Here is a 20233-nt window from a genome sequence, read left to right on the forward strand (position 1 = left end):
TGAAAAGGAGTACTTGTGGCACCTTAGACACTAACAAATTTATTTGAGCATAAGCTTTCGTGAGCTACAGCTCACTTCATCAGATGCATTCAGTGGAAAATACAATGGGGAGATTTATATATACAGAGAACATGAAACAATGGGTGTTACCATACACACTGTAACGAGAGTGATCAGGTAAGGTGAGCTATTACCAGCAGGAGAGCGGGGGCGGGGGAACCTTTTGTAGTGATAATCAAGGTGGGCCATTTCCAGCAGTTGACAAGAACATCTGAGGAACAGGGTGGGGGGGGAATAAACACTGGGAAATAGTTTTACTTTGTGTAATGACACACCCACTTCCAGTCTCTATTCAAGCCTAAGTTAATTGTATCCAGTTTGCAAATTAATTCCAATTCAGCAGTCTCTCGTTGGAGTCTGTTTTTGAAGTTTTTTTGTTGAAGAATTGCCACTTTTAGGTGTGAAATCAAGTGATCAAAGAGATTGAAGTGTTCTCCGACTGGTTTTTGAATGTTATAATTCTTGACATCTGATTTGTGTCCATTTATTCTTTTACGTAGAGACTGTCCAGTTTCGCCAAAGTACATGGCAGAGGGGCATTGCAGGCACATGATGGCACATCACCTTCAGCCCCCAACTAAAACCTCTCCAACACATCATCAAGGATCTACAATCTATCCCGAAGGATGACCCATCACTCTCACAGATCTTGGGAGACAGGCCAGTCCTTGCTACAGATGACATGAAGCAAATACTTACCAGCAACCACACACCACACAACAGAACCACTAACCCAGGAACCTATCCTTGCAACAAAGCCCGTTGCCAACTGTGTCCACATATCTATTCAGGGGACACCATCATAGGGCCTAATCACATCAGCCACACTACCAGAGGCTTGTTCACATGCACATCTACCAATGTGATATATGCCATCATGTGCCAGCAATGCCCTCTGCCATGTACTGGTAATGTTGGTATATGATTCATCTGCCCCTAAGCTAGTATACTTTAAAAAAAAAAAAAAGAAATGTTGCCAATAATCCTGAAAACTTTAATTTTCTCTATATGTTACATTTAGATGCAGTATTGGGTCTTATTCTCACACTGTTCAAATTTTCAGAAATGATACCAGTCCAGTACTGTCACTAAATCTCCAGCAGACTTAATTCGATACAGTTATCTGAAGTAACCAGTATATCATTCTGTTCTATGCTCAAAAACATGACTGCTTCAGGAATATGGACCTGACCCAACAGGAGCCTTAGACAGAAAGCACACATATAAAATAAAAAAGTTTAAATAAACATCCTACCTGTAAATCTGATGGATTGATTGTTAGGCTTTTATTCTTCCTTTTGCAAGAAAACAAATTAAAAAATAAAGTTAGGCTACAAACATCACAATTAACCTATATAACCTATATAATTACTACTACTAAGTATTATGAAGGAACCAATTGTGGTTCTACAGTTAAGCCTGAGTTCAGTTTTTCAATTAAAGTGACAATTAGAGCTTTGTTTTACATGGAGAATAGTATTCTCTCCCCTAAACTTACAACCTATAATCTATAAGTGAAGATTGATTTTTCTGATGATTTCCAAGTAACTTTGTTAATTACTTTAAGTTAAAATTCATTAAGTGAACGCTTTTAGAAACTTTACTTTCAATCTCTTATTTCAATAACCTCCTGGAAAGTGGGTGGGGTTGAGAGGGGAAAGGGAGAGGGAGAGGTGGTTGTTTGAAAATTATTTCACATGTAGATTTTCAGCAGGTTATTGTATTATCTTTTGGTTTGATAATATTGGTCATAGCAGTTTTAAAAAAATCTGGCTCTCCTAATTGTCTGAAAAATCTTGAAAATATGGACAATATTTATATTTGGTGGCTAGTAGCATCTCATTTTACAAAAATAATCTTGAAACTTCTATTCTTTGTGGAAGTGTAAAAAGCCACTTTGAGAGCTTTTCTAAACAAAAAAATGGGCCAGAGGAAGTACACATTCCACATTGTACGTCTATCAGACAAGACCGCTGTACACAAACTGCCACACGAAACCTCAGAAAGAAAAGTGAAGCCATCTAACTGCTCACACCCACTCCTCATCTACCCAGGGCCCCACACCTCAATACAAGTACTCTATAACACAGATGCTGGTTCAGTCTTAACACTGTCATAATAGGAATGCATGCCTCCCAGTAGTTCCTTCCCCAAACTTGAATCCATATAGTCCCAGACTGATGGGACAATATGGCCTGGGAGGAATCTGATTTGTTTGATAGGTAACAGAAGATAAGAGTCTGGCAAAATGGCTGGCAACTCTGTCCCAACAGGGTTGAGCCTGTACTGTATACACATGGGGGTTTAGTGGCTGTGCATGCAGTAAGGTGCATCACTGCATGGAGAAAAGGGGTTATATACAGTGAAATTAATTATTTTTTCCTTTTCTTGCTTTTGAAGTAAATTATGGGTGCAGCCACCCAGAATGATACAAAGTCTAGTGGTTTGTTTGTTTTTTTGGTGTAAGTATAGTTAAAACCTGACGCAGTAACCTAGAGAAACCCCGGAAAAATGTGTCCGGCTACTTTGTGCAACTACAAGTGATAGAAGGTACCTTGTTTTCTTTTTCAAATACTCATGGTGTGACATAAAATGCAATCTCAGTGAACTCCTCTGTCTCCACACTTCTATAATATACTTGAACATCTTCATCTTCAAAAACATGTCATTATTTCACTTGTAAAGATTTCTTTAACTTTTGGGTATCCAACCTGGCATTGATTAATCTGCTTCAGCCTTTAACAAGACCATTGGGCACTGAATGCATTTTTAGTAAGTTTGTAAGATGCTAAGATAAAATAATGTTCTCTGCAAGGAACTCATTCACTTTTCATGACTGAATTCTTAAGGGGATAAATATAATTTCAAGTGGCACCCAAAGAGAGAATGGCAATACTTGCTCAGCCATCAGACTTCTGCTTCAAAAACTTAATTGTCATAATCAAAAGACCAAAAATGGAAATTAATTGCTAGTCAGTAAACTGCATTTCAGCTAATTTGATTCAGCAATTCAGACTTATTCCAAACCAGGGTTTGTCCAGTTTTCTCATCTCCATGGTACTATCACTCTATTCACTCTCTCTACCACTGTGAAATTGACCCCTTTCAATATGATTTTTTTTTACTGATTTTAGATACATTAAACAATAGCTCTGAAGTAACACAATAGCAGGTTCCCTGCACCTTCACCCCACCGGCTCTTAGGACTGAAGGCTATGTCCATCGAAGCCTGACACATGATTCTTTACCTAGAGTTACCAGCTTGCCTTCAAGTACAGTTTCACTGTGAAATGTGAAGCTCTAGGAATGACATTGTGGGGTACCATTTCATTACCCCTTAATGGCTTTCAGATGAACTACATAAATAAATAAATAAATGAGTAAACAAGGAACATTTATTTGTAAATATTTATTTTTCAATACAAATATGACTGTAATTGCTAACCCTGCACATTCAGTCTAGGAACTGAAAGTCAAGCTGGAATCTGTTTTATAGACGGTGATGTGTACAAAGGAAAGATCACGGAGGCCAAATTCTACCTGAGGTAATATTCTTGTAACCACAGTGAAGACTTGTGATGCCTATGCAACCTCAGAAAGAATAATTTGACATGCTGAATATTTATGAATTAATATGTGAGAAGAAACGAACCATCATGTTCAGAACCCAGGCTGAGTCTGAATTACTTTAGTAAAATTTTATCTGGGAGTTGCTATGTCAAATCTCAGTTCCACAGTAAAATTGGGTATTTTACTGATTTTGGTGCCATTCCCAAAGATCCTCTGCCTATCTATAATGGGAAGGAAAAAAACACAAGTTATACTTTTGAGTGTGAACTCCTGTTTGTTGAAGAAAATATTTGGGGCAGCTGAGTAGAAAGTCGGTCCATTTCAGCCTTTAATAGAGCTTTACAAAAATAAAACCCTCAGTAGCTAACAACTTCATTAATAATACTTCCCTCTGCCAAGGAATTCAAGTTGTTATACTTAAATTATTAATAAGAAAAGATTACTTAAACTTTCCAAAGTTATAGGACAAAAATATTTCTTCCCCATTTTCTGAGTAGCTCTCATGAAGTCACATTCTTAAACTATTCCCTAATTTTGAAATCCAGGTCACGCTATGAAACTGTGTCTAGATAACTTAGGTTCATTTTTCATTTTTTTGTCTAGGATACCTCCTAACCCTTCTTTAAGAAACAATAGTTTCAGACAGGACAAAACAAATTGGAGGGACTTAGGCACCAGCGGAGGTAGTGGTATTTCTTTTAGCCTGCTGGTTAGAGCACTCACCAGGATGTAGGACACTGGGGTTTATTTTCCCCTCTACCTGAAGTGGGGCAGGGATTTTAATTTGAGTCTCCTATATTGCAGGAGAGTGCTCTAGACACTCAGCTATCGGATATTCTAGGATGGGGTCTCTCTCTCCTGTTGAAGCTGTTCCACTATGTATAAGTAATTAAATAGTAATTGGTTATCAGGTAACCAATAGCAGACAGGCACATTTTGACCAAATTACCCACGCTTTGACACACAACTACTTCTACTATTCTAAAGTACTGAGAAATGCAACAATTCTTTCAGCCTTAAACTGAAGTTTCAATGAAGTAGGAACCAAGACAAGCACTTAGGTTAGGAAACAACCACAAAATATGAACTGTTCCTGCTGAGCCTTATAGATATTGTTAATACAATTACTAATTACCTATTCATTGGAAGTAATAAAATAGGGAAGAATTCATTGTGAATCTGAAGGTGGAAGGGAACTTCAGAGAAAATGAAAAGGAAAAGAACAGGTTAAAGAAAATTTAGATAAGATAGATGTATTAAAATCAGCAGGGCCTGACATAATTCACCCTTGGGTATTTAAGGAATTAGCTGAAACAATTTTGGAACCATTAGCAATTATCTTTGAGAACTCATGGAGGATGAGAGAGGTTCCAGAGGATGGGGAAGTGCAAACATAGTATCTATCTTTAAAAAGGGGAACAAAGAAGACCCAGGAATTATAGACCAGTCAGCCTAACTCTTATACTTAGAAAGATACTGGAACAAATTATTAAACAATTAATTTATAAGTCTCTAAAGCAGTGGTTTTGAAACTTTTTTTCTGAGGACCCAGTTGAATAAAATTGAATAAAATTGTTGATGCCTGCGACCCAGTGGAGCTGGGGATGAGGGGTTTGGGATATGGGAGGGGCTCAGGGCTGGGGTAGAGGGTAGGGGTGCAGGGGTGAGAGTTGCAGGAGTGAGGGGTTCAGGGTGTGGGAGGGGGCTCTGGGCTGGGGCAGAGGGTTGGGGTGCAGGAGGGGCTCTGGTTTGTGGGGGCTCAGGGCTGAGACAGGGGGTTGGGCAGGGGGTTGGGGTGCGGGAGAGGGTCAGGACTCTGGGCTGGGGGTTTAGGGTGCAGGAGGAGCTCTGGGTTTGGGGGGGCTCAGGGCTGGGGCAGGGAATAGGGGTATGGGCATGGACTTACCTCCGGTGGCTCAGCGGCACAGCCAGGATGCACTGCGGACTGCACTGCACCCTGCAAGTGGCCACCAGCCGGTCTCGTTCCTAGGCGGAGGCATGCAAGCGGCTCCTCACGACTCTCACCTGCAGGCACCGCTCCCCCCACCCCCGTTCCCATTGACCAGTTTCCAGCCAATGGGAGTGCGGAGCCAGTGTTCAGGACGGGGGGCACTACACAGAGCTCTGTGGCCCAGCGCCTTACATACCACGAGCCAGTACTGGATCGTGATCCACGGATTGAAAAACACTGCTCTAGAGTATAATAGGGTGATAAGTGGTAGCCAACATAGACTTGTCAAGAACAAATCATGCCAAATCAACCTAATTTCCTTCTTTGACAGGATTACTGGCCTAGTGGATGGAGAAGGGGATTCAGTAGACATGATATACCTTGATTTTAGTAAAGCTAAAGTTTAGTAAAGTTGACACAGTCCCAGCAAGACATTCTCATAGGCAAACTAAGGAAATGTGGTCTAGCTTAACCCACTATAAAGTAGATGAAAAACTGCTTGGAAGATCATACTCAAAAAGCAGTTATCAATGGTTCACTGACAAACTGGGAAGATGTATCTCCTGGGGTCCCTCAGATTTCAGTCTTGGGTTCAGTATTATTCAATATTTTTATTAGTTACTTGGATAATGAAGTAGAGATTATGCTTATTAAATATGTAGATGACTCCAAGCTGGGAGAGGTTGCAAGCCCTTTGGAGGACATGATTAGAATTCAAAACAACCAGAAGTGTCGTATCTAAGACGTGGGAGGTAGTTTTTCCATTCTACTTGGGCTTGGTGAGTCTCAACTAGAGTATTGGGCACCACAGTTTAAGAAAGATATGGTCAAACTGGAAAGAGTCCAGTGGAGAGCAACAGCGGAGAGCAAACCTTTTATAAAAGGTTTAGAAAACCTGACCTATGAAGAAACTTTAGAAAAACTGGTATGTTTAGTCTTGAGAAAAAAAGACTGAGGAGGGTCCTGATAACAATCTTTAAATATGTTAAGGGCTGTTAAAAGGAGGACAGTGATCAATTGTTCTCCATGTCCACTGAAAGTAGAGCAAAAAGTAGTCGGCTTAATTTGCAGCAAGGGAAAAGCTTTGTAATTATAAAGATGATTAAGCACCAGAATAGTTTCCTAAGGGAGGTTGTGGAATCTCCATTACTAGATGTTTTTAAGAACAATTCGACAAACACCCTCTCAGGGATAGTCTAGTCTTGGTGCTGCCTCAGCAGAAGAAGAGGAATTCTGGGAGGGCAGAGGGGGAGATAACTTCTAAGGGTATGCCTAAACTGTGATAAAAAACATGCAGCACCAAGACAGAGACTAGGTCAACTGACTTGGGCTGGAGAGGCTCAGGCTGCAGGGCTAAAAATTGCAGTGTTGGTGTTTGGGCTCGGGCTGGAGCCTAGGTTCTGAGACTCTCCCTTGTCACATCAGGCAATTGTAAAGTGCAATAAACAAATGCACTAGTTTTACTGTGCAAATTGCAAGTATAGCCTGTTCACACTCATATCCCTGTGAAACTGCAGCATATGTTTCATTGAACCAGTCTGTCGAAAAGGAGAGGCGGAAGGAAGAGACAGCACACAACTGCATTCTAAAATATCAGTCCCAGAGATAGTAATTGCTGCCTTTGGCTGTTTCTTTTGTGCAGCAGTGTTCTGAGTCTGATACAGGCTGACATCACAGGAGCCTAAATAGCACTGTGATTGTTTGCAGTTCCAATTTGTACCCCTAACTAACATAGAACATAGATTTCTGAAACTCTTACAAAAAATTAACAGCATAAAGGTCTCTAATAGATCTTTCCCCTTTCAAAAGGATGGAAAACACACATAATACAATGTTTAGAAATGCATGATTATACAACGGCTTTTGTTTAAATATTTATATGATGTGCTAAGAGGCACATCAAGATGGGCATTGCAGTAGGTTAAGCATTGTACAAAAACAGAGGTGAAACAAGCCCTACACTGAAAAGCTTGTAGGCTAAGGCCCTGAATTGCAAGCTCTTGCATGGGCAGATCCCAATGACATCAAACAGGCTCCAAGAGGTACAAGGTGGTGCTGCAAACATTAGGCCCTAAAACTTCAATTTTGAGCACTTTAGATGTTACCTAAGAACTTATATATTATACAAGAGAAAATGGAAACTGGGTAATTAATTTTAGAAGCCTAGTCGTACATGGATTGCAAATACCTAGAAGTACTAAACTTAGAGACAAGATGATCTCTAGTGGGTTCCTGAAAAAGTATGACATAATCAATTCACCTAAAAGACAATCCTCAATGGATCACACTTAAATATATTCATTCAACAAAGAAGACACTCTGTAAAAGAGGATGCATAGTTTGTGGCTTTATCCTCTCAAACTGTAAATCTGTCAAAAACAAAAAGTGCTTCCACTTTGTGGGATTATAGTACAGTTATCACTGTACCTTGTGGTCAAATTCTCCAACTGGACGCAGTCTATTAGTCCCGTTACATGGCTGAGACGTACTGTGTGTGTGTAGCATGCATATCAAACTGTTCTAGTCTCAAACTCGTACTTCATGTTTTGTAGCAGTAGCATTTCCAGGTTAGCAAAAGGGCAGCTTGCTATTGGCTCCTAATGCTATTTATGGAACAAAGTGACTTAAAATCTTATTTCAATGTAATAAGAATTTCTCAACTGAAAGATACTCTCAAACACACAGCAGTCATTTAATAAGATCAGCAATTATGTTGTGTGACATGAGTAACAATCAGTGTTAAGTGCAGGAGCACAAAATGGTGAAGAAATGGCTATTTCTTACGGATATGAAGACAACTGAACTAAACGAGATATATAGGAGTTATGCAAGACTTAGACAGGAGCTCTCCAAAACCAGGTTGATATTATCATTAGCAGAATTGCTCCAAATACATAAAAATAGGTGACAACTCTGTTAGCCCTCTCCCACCTTTCCCAAAGAAGTTGAGGGTGTTAAATAGTCCCTATTTCTACCACAAAACTTTGAAAATAAATCTCAGAAACCACAGTATCTTAGAATATAAATGACAGGAAAGTGTCTCTGTTCCAGAACACCCTAGACCTGTTGCATTTTCTTGAGCAGCAATCAGACAGCTAAAGCTTAGATACAGAGATTTTAGATGAATATCTACCCATAGGTGAGGTGGCCTATTCCTGCAGATTGGGAACAGCAAGTGTCTGTCTGCTGATATCTATATAAAGCCTGCATGTCAAAACCCATAAATCTGCTAAGTCAGGAGCTGCCCTTGTTTTCCTGATAAATGTGTACATTATGTAAACATAAGAAAGCCATACCCACCTAACGCTTCTTTGGAATGGAAACAGGTTTCAGAGTGGTAGCCGTGTTAGTCTATACCAGCAAAAACAACGAGGAGTCCTTGTGGCATCTTAGAGACTAACAAATTTATTTGGGCATAAGCTTTCATGGGCTAAAACCCACTTCATCAGATGCATGGAGTGAAAAATAAGTTGACAAGGAGGAGTGAACTGGACATCATCAAATGAAGCCTGAATAAAGATTGGGAGTGGATGGATCACAACAAAAAGTAATTTTCCCTCTGCTGATACTCACACCTTCTTGTCAACTGTTGGAAATGGGCGACGTCCACCTTGATTGCATTAGCCTCGTTAGCGCTACAAAAGTAATTTTCCCTCTCTTGATATTCACCCCTTCTTGTCAACTGTTGAGAATAGGCCTCTTCCACCTTAATTGAATTGGCCTAGTTAGCACTGACCCCCCCACTTGGTAAGGCAACTCCCATCTTTTCATGTGCTGTGATATATATATACTGCATACTGTATTGTTCACTTCATTCATCTGATGAAGTGGGTTTTAGCTCACAAAAGCTTATGCCCAAATAAATTTGTTAGTTTCTAAGGTGCCACAAGGACTCCTCGTTGTTTTTGGAATGGAAGATACTTCTGGATCTAGGAAGTGGGAACGATCTTCTGGAAATAAAACATAGTGTTGCAGGGAAACAAGTCTCCCTCTGGATCTTCCTTATCTATGTACACTACATGTTTGGGATGATGTCCTTTCTCCCCGCAAAATCTTTTGTCTACTTAGTGTCCAATCCTGGAAATACACATGATTATCCTTACTACCACAAGTAGTTCCAGTGAAGCACTGTTTCCATCATAAAGTGTCCGACAGTCTCAAAACTGATTGAGTAGCAGAAATGGATGCCTGTCGTAGTGATGCCCAAATACAACCTGCCACACTTGAGAAATCATTGCTAGGTTCTATCTTCTGAGGGCTGATCTGTGATCTTGGCACTACCTTGGTGAAGACTTCTAGAGCTGTGGCTAAGCCAAAGGGAAAAGGAAGAGTAGGGCAGGTGATGGAAAAAACTGACCAAAGCAGACATATTCTGGATGGTATTGCTCAGTGGTGAGCATAGCTGGCATACTGGATCAGATAACTAGTCCAGGACCAGCTGCTTCAGAAGATGATGCAAGAAACCCTGTTTGGGAAAATTATGAAATAAGATGCACGTAAGTGGCTCTTCGTAATTCCTTTATTGAGCGATTTCAGAGTAACAGCCATGTTAGTCTGTATTCGCAAAAAGAAAAGGAGTACTTGTGGCACCTTAGAGACTAACCAATTTATTTGAGCATGAGCTTTCGTGAGCTACAGCTAGCTCACGAAAGCTCATGCTCAAATAAATTGGTTAGTCTCTAAGGTGCCACAAGTACTCCTTTTCTTTTTATTGAGCGAGTATTTCATAGCCTAAAGCACAGGGGACGGTAAGCTTAATTCTATTATTAACACCTATTTAAATCCTTTTAAAACTGGCCTGTAGCGGGGTGGTCACCCCACTCCAGCCCTGAAGGAGTTAAAACAGTCTTGGGGGAGCCAATAGTAAAAGCAGCCCTGGACAGGGCTGTGGCTGGGAAAAGCTAAGCTGATTGGGGGAAGCAGCCACAGCAGGGGCCATGCCCCAATCAGGCCACAGCTGGTTCTATAAGAGGGTTGAGGGTCAGGAGCTGTAAGAGTCTCACTATAGCCCTGGAGTGGGAAGGGCTAGCTGCCTGAGAGCAAGGTACCTGAGGCGGAGCAGTGCTGGGGATGGGCAAAGGGAGCTGGGAAGCTCCAGCCTGGTAAACCCCCAGGCTGCAGGCCTGGGTAAAGGCCCAGAGAGGTACTGGGGCTGCAGAGGGGCAGCCTGGGAATAGGCAGAGGCAGCTGGTCCTAACCCCTTGCCAATGATGAGTGGCCATTACACTGCAATCTGCCCCAGTAAGTGGGGCTTAGATGATGACTGGCAGCAGCCACTGAGGCAAGGTGGGTTTAGAGGGTTGGGGATTCCCCTGGGAGGGGAGACCCAGAGTGTGGGGGTACTGCTGGGGCAGAACCCCAGGGTAAAGGGCACCGGGGTCCGGGAGGGATATGGATGCCAGCGGCAGACACCAGCCTGCAGAGGGCGCTCCAGGCTGAAATTGAGCTAATTCCCAGGATAACCAGCAGGAGGCATTGCACCGGTGAGTCGTTGCTTCGCTACACGTCCACACAAAATGACAATCTTCTTTTGAACCCTAATCTCTCTGATTTCCAGTGGCAGTGGGTTTGTCAAGTTCATGGTGCACTGTATTATCAAACTTTTAATTTCAACATTGTGTCTTTAACAATGCCTGTAAGCCTCCACTTTCAAGGTAGCCATCCAGACTGATGGATGAATTGCATTTTAATACGCCTCTCAGTTACAAACTGCTGTTCAAATCACTTCAGAGTTAGGATCCATAGATCCTGTTTAAGACATGAAGCACAGATTCTGTCCATGATTCTCTCCCAAAACAGACAGCTCATCTGACTGACACAAAGGAAATGGAGTGTGAAACAGAAAATGACTCACTTTTGGTTTGGTGACAATGACAATGCCTTTCCTGGGAAGCAAAGGAAGGTGAACAATGACAGCCTCTATTATGGGGCAGACAAAGTTTTTGGCTTGAGGGCCACATCGGGTTTCCAATATTGTATGGAGGGCTGGTTAGGGGAGGCTGTGCTGCCCCAAACAGCCAGGCATGGCCCAGCCCCCAACCCCTATTCGACCCCCCTGCTTCATGCCCCCTGATGCCTCCCCTGGGACTCCTATCCCATCCAAGCCCCTGCTCCCCGTTCCCTGAAGGCCCCCCTTGGACTCCTGCCCCATCCACCACCCTCTGTCCCCTGACCGCCCCCAGACCCCCTGCCCCTGACTGCCCCATCCAACCCCCCCTCATTCCTGACTGCCCCCTGGGAACCCCTGCCCCATCCAACCACCCCATCTCCCTGTCCCCTGCCTGCCCCCAGAACCCCTGCCCCTGACTGCCTCCCGCTGCTCCATCCAATGCCCCCTCTCCTTCCTGACTGCTCTCCCGGACCCCTGCCCCCATTCAACGCCCCTGTTTCCTGCCCTCTGACCGCCCCGACCCCTAACCACACTCAAATTCCCCTGCCCTCTATCCAACCCCCCCTGCCTCCTTATCGCGCTGCCTGGCACACCGGCGGCTGGTGACGCTACAGCCACGCAGCACAGCGCACCGGGTCAGGCCGGGCTCTGCAGTTGCGCTGCCCCAGGAGCTCGCAGCCCCGCTGCCCAGAGCATGGCACTGGTGGCACAGTGAGCTGAGGCTGCAGGGGAGGGGGAACAGCAGGGGAGGGGCTGGGGTGAGCCTTCCAGGCCAGGAGCTCAGGGGCTGGGCAGGAGGGTCCCAAGGGCGGGCTGTGGCCCACGGGCCATAGTTTGCCCACCTCTGCTCTATTATAACCAAACTAATCCAAAGCAGAGTCTTTGAGTAGATGGCCTGTAGGTTTCTTCATCCACGTCTCACAAAGTGTGATGGCTACCAATAATAAGGAAAGGGGAGTCTGGCAGCTAACAGCAGGGAGTAGGAGCAAGTGCTCCTTTGGAAACCTTGCTGGAATTTTCTGTAACCACAGACAGGTTGAAATGACTGAGTACGGTCTCCCATGACAGCAATTTTTCCCAAAGCTCAGGAGCATGGGTGTGCAGATAAAACTCTCAATTGTCCTCCAGAGTCTTGTCTTTTATTAAAAAAAAATTAGCCTCCAACTTCAAAATTTGACACAAGTGTAACTCTTGTAACATTGTCTGCCTGATTTTGCAAAGAGTCTTAAACAGTATCTCTGAGATATGACTTGCCCCATTAATTTCAATAGGTGTTAATCCAGGGATCAAAGGTACTTTTAAAGATCAACCTTAACCCTTTCATTGCTCAAAGCACATAAGAAAGGAAGGTTTCCATCCATCGATATCAAGAAGATTTACCCCCCCCCAAAAAATAAGGACACATTTTAACACAATTTGACTTCAGTTCGTTAAAATTCTAAAGTTCATTAAATTTCTCAATTCAATTCTAAAATTTCATTACAATTCTAAAATATGGGTAAGCCTCTAACACAGGGAAGGGTTGAAGGGGAGGGTGGGAGGTTTCATTTCCCTGAAGGATTGGGGGAAGGAGGAAGGAGCGGTTCAGCCAGATTCCTGCTCTAGAGAATTTGAAATTAGAAGAGGAGAGCACATAAGGAAACCTTTCAGAGTAACAGCTGTGTTAGTCTGTATTCGCAAAAATAAAAGAAGTACTTGTGGCACCTTAGAGACTAACCAATTTATTTGAGCATAAGCTTTCGTGAGCTACAGCTCACTTCATCGGATGCATCAATAAATATGCTCAAATAAACTGGTTAGTCTCTAAGGTGCCACAAGTACTCCTTTTCTTTTTATAAGGAAACCTAGTATTTATATACACACAAAAACCCTCTTCACTTCTTGAGGCTAAATGAGTGACTCTCAGTATAACCAGTTACCTGTGAAACCTCAGGCTAACATTACATCCTCTGCGTTCCCAGCATTTTTCTTGCTTTCCTGGACTCCTCTCCAAGACTCAAATCAAAGACACACGCTGACAGACTATTTTCTTTCTGGAGTTGTTGTAACGGTCTCTAGTGAAGCAGAACTGGATCAAACGTCACATGGCCTCAAGGTGCAAAAAGTCAATCTTTATGGGTGGTATTGCCACTTTCCATCTCAGGAGCTGCACTTTGCCTGTAGTGAAGATATTGTCACAGTCTTTCCAAGTCTCGGTTGAAATATAGATAACACTTTTTATGAAGGGTACATTTGTCAATTGCTAAAAGATTAACAAATGTTATAAGCCATTGGTTTTCAAACTGTGGGGAATGGCAAAGTTATCAGGGGGGCGCAAGGACCTGACGGGTTACAGATTTTTCTTGTTTCTTGTTTTCTAGATTCTAGTTGAGTCTTCAGTTCCTGCTGGCTCCTGAACCACAGACATCTGTGGAAATACTGTTTTTAGACAGAGGGTGACATGTATGTAACATAAGTCTCTTAATGTGGATGGGAGGAGGGGGTCAGAACATTTTTTGGGAACCTCTGTTGTAAGCATGTTACAGGCATGAATAGTAAGTTATTAGCAACCTCTTTAGCACCTTTATGATTGATTTGTTTCATATTAAAACCGCTGCCAATAATTTATTAACCCTTTTTTTTCACCCATGAGTGAAATCCTTAAAATATAACAAAAATATTGGTAGTACATTAGCCAGAGGCATCTTTGTTTCTTTGCTGTTTATTTTTTACATTCACAAAAACAATGTAGATTAACAAATTAAGAACAAGCCTGTTCCTCTAACTAGATAGTTGAAAATAGACATTAAAAGCTTGTCCCAGAGTATCATTCACTTAAATAGTTCCAAAGGCCAACCATGTAAAAGCCCTATCTCTGACTGTCACAGACAAATAAAAGCTTCTAAATGCAAGAGTAATAAACTAAAGGGTAACATGAAATAAATAGTTTACTTTGGGGCTTTAAGATATCTAATGTGTGTCAAGTTTGACACTAGAAAATAATTTTTATTAGTTGGCTTGTGGGCAGCGAACAAATATATGAACAGGGGCTAATGGAAAGAAAGCAATTTTTATTTAGATGAACACTGCTGAATAAGTGACGGGGGGAAAAGGGTATATCAACAGGGAAATGCACAGCTTTTAGTTCAATAAGCAATTTTAAGACTTGCTTTGCTATTTTATTTAGTGCTATTCCTTTTCCAATCCGTGGTAAAGTCAGCACCAATTATAAAACTTTTATTATACTGTAAGCTGTTAACACTCCTCTTTTGAGTTCTAAAGAGATTAGGCTTGCATTAAAATAACTCCTTCAACTTGCTTTTATATATAAGCATTTTTCATTACAAAGACAGTTAGCTAATTTTCATAACTGAATTAGATATATTACTGTTTCCTTTGATGCTGTGTAACACTTTTTGGTTCTGTTAAGTGGAACATAATTACACTTTTCCCCCCTCTGCACATCATAAATCACTCATCTTTCTGACAGCTTCAAATAATTATTTAAGCTTTAGAAAAGTATGCAGTTATGTGAACCTTAGTTTAAAACTTATGTGAAGTTGCTAGGCTTTTTTTGATGCTAGGACTGGATTAACCCCAAAGCTCTGAAGGTTGGTGGCTCTATTCCATTTCCTACCTTCAGGCACTATTCTCCCAGAAAGCCATTCCATACATCGCTTTAAATTGAAGTTTATATCAAAACAATCTTGAGTATTTATTTCCTTGAAGTTTGTGAACTCCTCTTGTGGTGTTAGTTGTGAATATTTAGAGCCACTATTCATGGTAGCCAATAGGGTGCACATAGCAAGGAGTTAAGGGTCCATGTAAATGGGAAATAAAGACATCTCGCATTCGCCGTAACCATGCTGTGCGGGTCTCTAATCTCTACACCTCCCACTTTCAGTGCTCATGCAGAGACCCATTGAACCAGTTCTCTTCTCTCCCTTTCAACATTAAAATATCTTGGAAAGATTGGTGACCATGTTGGTACACTCTCTCACACTGCATTAGCTCATATTATAGTGTTTAATTCAGAGAGTCAATTAATAAAACTTGGCATAACAATAGCACTTCATGAAACAGTAAAAAATAGATATTATGAACTAACCAAAACTGATGAGAATGTCTTTGTCTTTATTGCAGGTATTACACACATGCAAAGATATTCTGCGCGTTGTCCCCATATTTGCTGAGATCAACAGGAAATCTTTTTATGCTTAATAAACTGGTGGAACATAACAATGGCCACAGTGGGTCAGACCAATATCCTATCTTTTGACAGTAGCCAATGCCAGATGCTTGAGAGGGAATATGCATGACAGAGCAATTTTTGAGTGATCCATCCTCTGTCATCCACTCCCAGCTTCTGACAATCAGAGGTTTAGGGACACATCTTGGCTAATTGATGGACCTATTCTTCATGAACTTATTCTTTTTTGAACCTGGTTATGCTTTTTGCCTTCACAACATCCCCTGTCAACGAGTAAAAATTTCCTCCTTGGAGGTAAGAACTTTTCATTGTACCAAATGTAAACTAACTTTCTTTGGAATTTGAAAATTTTTCAGCTCATATAAAAATATATACTGTCAGCAATGTCTGTGGCCTACTAAAGTAGGACAACACTGAACAAATGTTGCAAGTGTGCACAGAAGTCTTCCCCTCAGAGTGAGCACAAATCATAGAAAAACATCCTGACCGGAAGCGTAACTGGCTGGCTGGTTTACCTGATAGGCCTGTAGTGTGTGTGTGTGTGTAAATAGTGAATATTTATAATGTTCACTGTATTAGTAGTCATACCTCAGCTAATGGGATCCTCCTCTCTGAAGAACTTAAATAACCCTTAACTTCGACCCAGCTCTCTAAGGAGAGTGACTGCTGATAGCACTGCTATAAAGACTCAGGAACATATAAAGTAGGAAAGGGCACGTTCACTATAATATATTGGAAAAGTAGAGGAATACTGCAGAGCTATATTGCAGTTTCAGAATGCATTCAGGTGACCAAAAAAAAAGTACTCTAGAATATCATTACAAATGAAATACATTGATTAGTTTTGTGAGTATGTCTAGCTCCTTTTATTCCCTGACATTTGGGTGTGTGAGCTTTTATGCACCAGAACATAGAGTGAAAACTAAATCATCACCAATACTAGCCGGAATTAATATTCACAAGAATGTTTTTACTGGAAGTGCTCTGGGGGCCATTTTGAATTTTTTTATTAATTATTATTATTATTCACATTATATTTTCTAACAATTACAATTGCTTGCAGGTAATTTTCTCCTGTTTATAATCCCTAGATCATCCAGTTGGGCAACCAAAACACCACCATGAGGCTTAGGTGATCAGCTGTAAGGCACAAATTGTGAATAGCAAATTGCCAGTTGTTAACTACGCAAAATAGCAATAATTGCAAATAGTTGTTACAACTAGCAGTAGCGAGAGTGACTTGTCAACCTCTGACTTGTTTGTACAACACTCTGCCCGGAAAAATTGCAACTAAGCATTAGTTCTTAAAAATCTATTTGCAGATAATTCATGGGGAAAGTATTCAATAACTAAGAAGTTTATTCCAGGAATTGAACTAGCACTAGCATGCAGTATCTTTGGGACATTATTACTATGCCAATAAAAAGGAGCAATGATACATTCTTGTGAGGATTACACCCCCCCCCCCAAAAAAACTACTGCATAATACATGCACTACTATGCTGACACCACCACACCTTAGATTCTTCTCATCAGCTTCTCTGATAAAGAACAGCAATATAGTCACTGCTGATAAGTTCAATATATGCACAGATAAGAATTTAGTGTGTTTGCCAAATAAATGAGTTCAGCAAATAGTTGCACAGCCAAATTTGCAGCCCTTAGGATAGCAATAATTCTGGCTTGGCCAGCCAGCCATAATGCAGCAATGTTCTCAGGCAAAGCCTCAATAAATATATATATACCATCACTATGCCCATTTTTTAATAGAAGGGAGGACAATTTTCTGAAGGCCACTTACCTCTAATATCAGAATTATGAAAGGCTAAAAGTGCTGAATCTACTCTTGTAAATGAGCGTTTAAGTAACTCAGAACAAATCTGGGCAGTGAAGTGTCTCTAATATATTACCTTTTTGCCTTCTGTCAAATACTGAAAATTAAGATTATACTATGTTTTTATACAAATTTGGGTCACGTCTCCTCCTCCACACCTGCCACTCCCTTTTTTTGTTTGTTTTTTTTGTTTTGCGAACAGGATATTCTGCAACAGGCTTCTGTAGCAGGTAGTGCTGGGTAAGCCCCCAAGAGTCTGGATGCTTCAACACCATAATATTTAAATAGTTCTCCAGATTTTCCCAATAATGTCTTGACTGCAAAGCTGGGCTAGAAATTTCATAAGAACAAATTTAAGTGATTGTTCGCCCACAGCAATCCAGCATCTCCTTTTGCAGCTCTGCTTGTAAACTAAGAAAACAAGGGCTTGTAAAAGTATGAGATTGAGACAATTAATCTAACACTATCAAATCTCACATAAAGTTTACTTTAGATTCACATGGGGCAACTGTATGGGTAAATTCTTCATTTCTCACCACCTTTCCCTATTATTGGTCTCAACTGAATGAAACTGAACCACACTTAGGCCTGGTCTACACTACCGCCGCCAGTCGATCTAAGCTATGCAATTTGGGTTATGTTAGTAGCATACTCAAGTCAACATAGCTTAGAAGCTCTCCCGCCAACATTGCTTCCACCTCTCATTGAGGTGGAGTACAGAAATCAATGAGAGAGTGCTCTCCCATCCACTAAGCGTGTCTTCACTAGACCCACTAAATCGATGCCGCTGCATCAATTGCAGCAGTGCCAATTTAGCGCCGTAGTGAAGACAAGCCCTTAGTTATGGGCAATTTCAACACCTACTTGCTTCCTTGCACAAGTACATGTCCTAATAGAGAGGAAATCCAGTGCAATTTATCTATCAATCCAAGTTGGCCCATACAATGAATGTGAGGTCTGTCAGATTATGTAGGTCTATTAGCCAAAATCTTCCATTCCCTTCCCCTCCAAAAGGGGGTCAATAGCTGTAGATGTCGAACAGCCCTGAGGCAACCACAGTAGTTATCAATTGTTTTTGTTGCAGCTCTGTGGCCTAAATGGAGGAGTGAATTTCCCTATACACACCAATCCCCATTGTTGACTCCTTTCCCCAAGCCTGTTGACTTTGCCTTAGCACCAGGCAGTGGATTTATCCCCAAAAGCTTGGTATTATGCTGCAGCCCCATGAAGATAGGCATGTGCCAACAGAGGAGAATCTGATTCCTGAATCAAGCTAGTCAAATAATTTCCATCTGAGTCATTTTCTGATGGAGAATGCCCTTTTTGCAAAACCAAAATTTTGTTGCAGAAAATTGAAATGATGGCTCCTTGGCTCCCCGCCCAGAAGGCTCTTGTCAAGTTCATTTTCTGCCAGTGAAATAGTCAAAAGCTTTCCTGGAAGGCTGCTGAAGCAGAGTTCTGGGGAATGGAGAGAGACAGAACTCAGATGCTCCGCTTCTGTACCTCCACATCAGCTCCAGGAGGCAAAAGAACCTCAAAGGCAAAGGTGCCCCAACTCTCTGCTGGTCTGCAGCTGTGGGTTTAGCAGGGAGACTGAAGGCCTGGGCTCTCTGCCTCTCTGGCTCCGAGTCTGCCAAGAGCCTTTTTGGTAGGCAGCTGCAAAGCCAAAAAATTCCATTTTGATTCTCCCTCAATGGGAATTTGTCTTTGAAACCCTTTCCGTGACAAATTTCATGTCTGATGTTTCAGAAAGATGATTTTTGGTCCCAGAAATGGATTCCCTTTTTCAGACAGCTGGATTTCAGAATTGTAAATGTCCCGTTAGCCTTGTTTACCTCTTCCACTGCATTAGCTGCAGATTGCTTAATGCATCATTTGAATTGTTTTGAATTATGCAAGTGAGATTTATTAGTCCTCTGAGGCCTTTTTTAAATGTCAGAAAGTGAATTTAGTGCTGTTGAAAGGTCCCAGATTAATACATCATTGGAGACAGACGTCTCCTACTTTCAGGAGAAAGTACAGCACTTCTATCCCTACTGATGCACCACAAACTCAATCTACATCAGAAGGGGCAAATAGCTAAAGCCATGATTTTTAAACTTTTAATCTCCAAATAGACTGAAGACAAAGGTGTCTGTGATCTCATCTACCTATTTAAATTTAAATATCAACTAATTTTCCTTAGACCATTGAAGGTGCTTCAGATAGTCACTTTCATTACCCTCTGCTTGGAAAATACTTTAACCTGAATAAGCTGAAACATACTGTGTCTTTTAGAATGTATTTTTCCACATTAAACATGGCTAACATGTTTAGCTCCTATTGAGTTTTGAAGTGTCACTAAAACTAAAAAAAATTAATTTTTATGACAAGTTTCGGCCATAAAAACCTGTGTTTTGAACAGTCCATTGAACTATTGTTCACTGTGTGTATATATATAACTATTGATGCTTAGAAGTTGTTTTCAAATTATTTATAGACAATTTTAATAAACTTCATTGAACACCACAAGTACAAAAATATGGAGCATTTATTGAACGTAGCCCTGTGATATTTTATTTAGATGATTAGGTCCTGGACCTAATCTACTTTGAATGGCTTTTCGCACGCTGTGCAATAAGATGTTCCTGTGCGTTAAAAACTTAACTTCTGTTATATCTGATTCTGTAAAAAGAGACCTGTCATTACATATCACAGTGAGATAATACTTAGCATTCAATGAGCCTGCAAGCAAAAATG

The 20233-nt window shown here is 41.2% G+C and overlaps 1 protein-coding gene across 3 annotated transcripts in view; it reads right to left on the reverse strand.

The window, feature by feature from the left end:
• Positions 1-20233, reverse strand: part of ATP2B2 (ATPase plasma membrane Ca2+ transporting 2) — a 748369-nt gene that overhangs the window by 627725 nt on the left and 100411 nt on the right. Inside the window, exon 2 of one of the 3 annotated variants that reach the window (XM_048858213.2) lies at positions 1316-1355. The exons of the other annotated variants lie outside the window; for them this stretch is intronic. The gene's annotated coding sequence lies outside the window, so the exon portion shown is untranslated. The remainder of the gene's footprint in view (positions 1-1315; positions 1356-20233) is intronic. 3 annotated transcript variants of the gene reach the window in all.

This window comes from Caretta caretta, chromosome 7 (assembly GCF_965140235.1).
Source record: "Caretta caretta isolate rCarCar2 chromosome 7, rCarCar1.hap1, whole genome shotgun sequence".
NCBI lineage: Eukaryota > Metazoa > Chordata > Testudines > Cheloniidae > Caretta > Caretta caretta.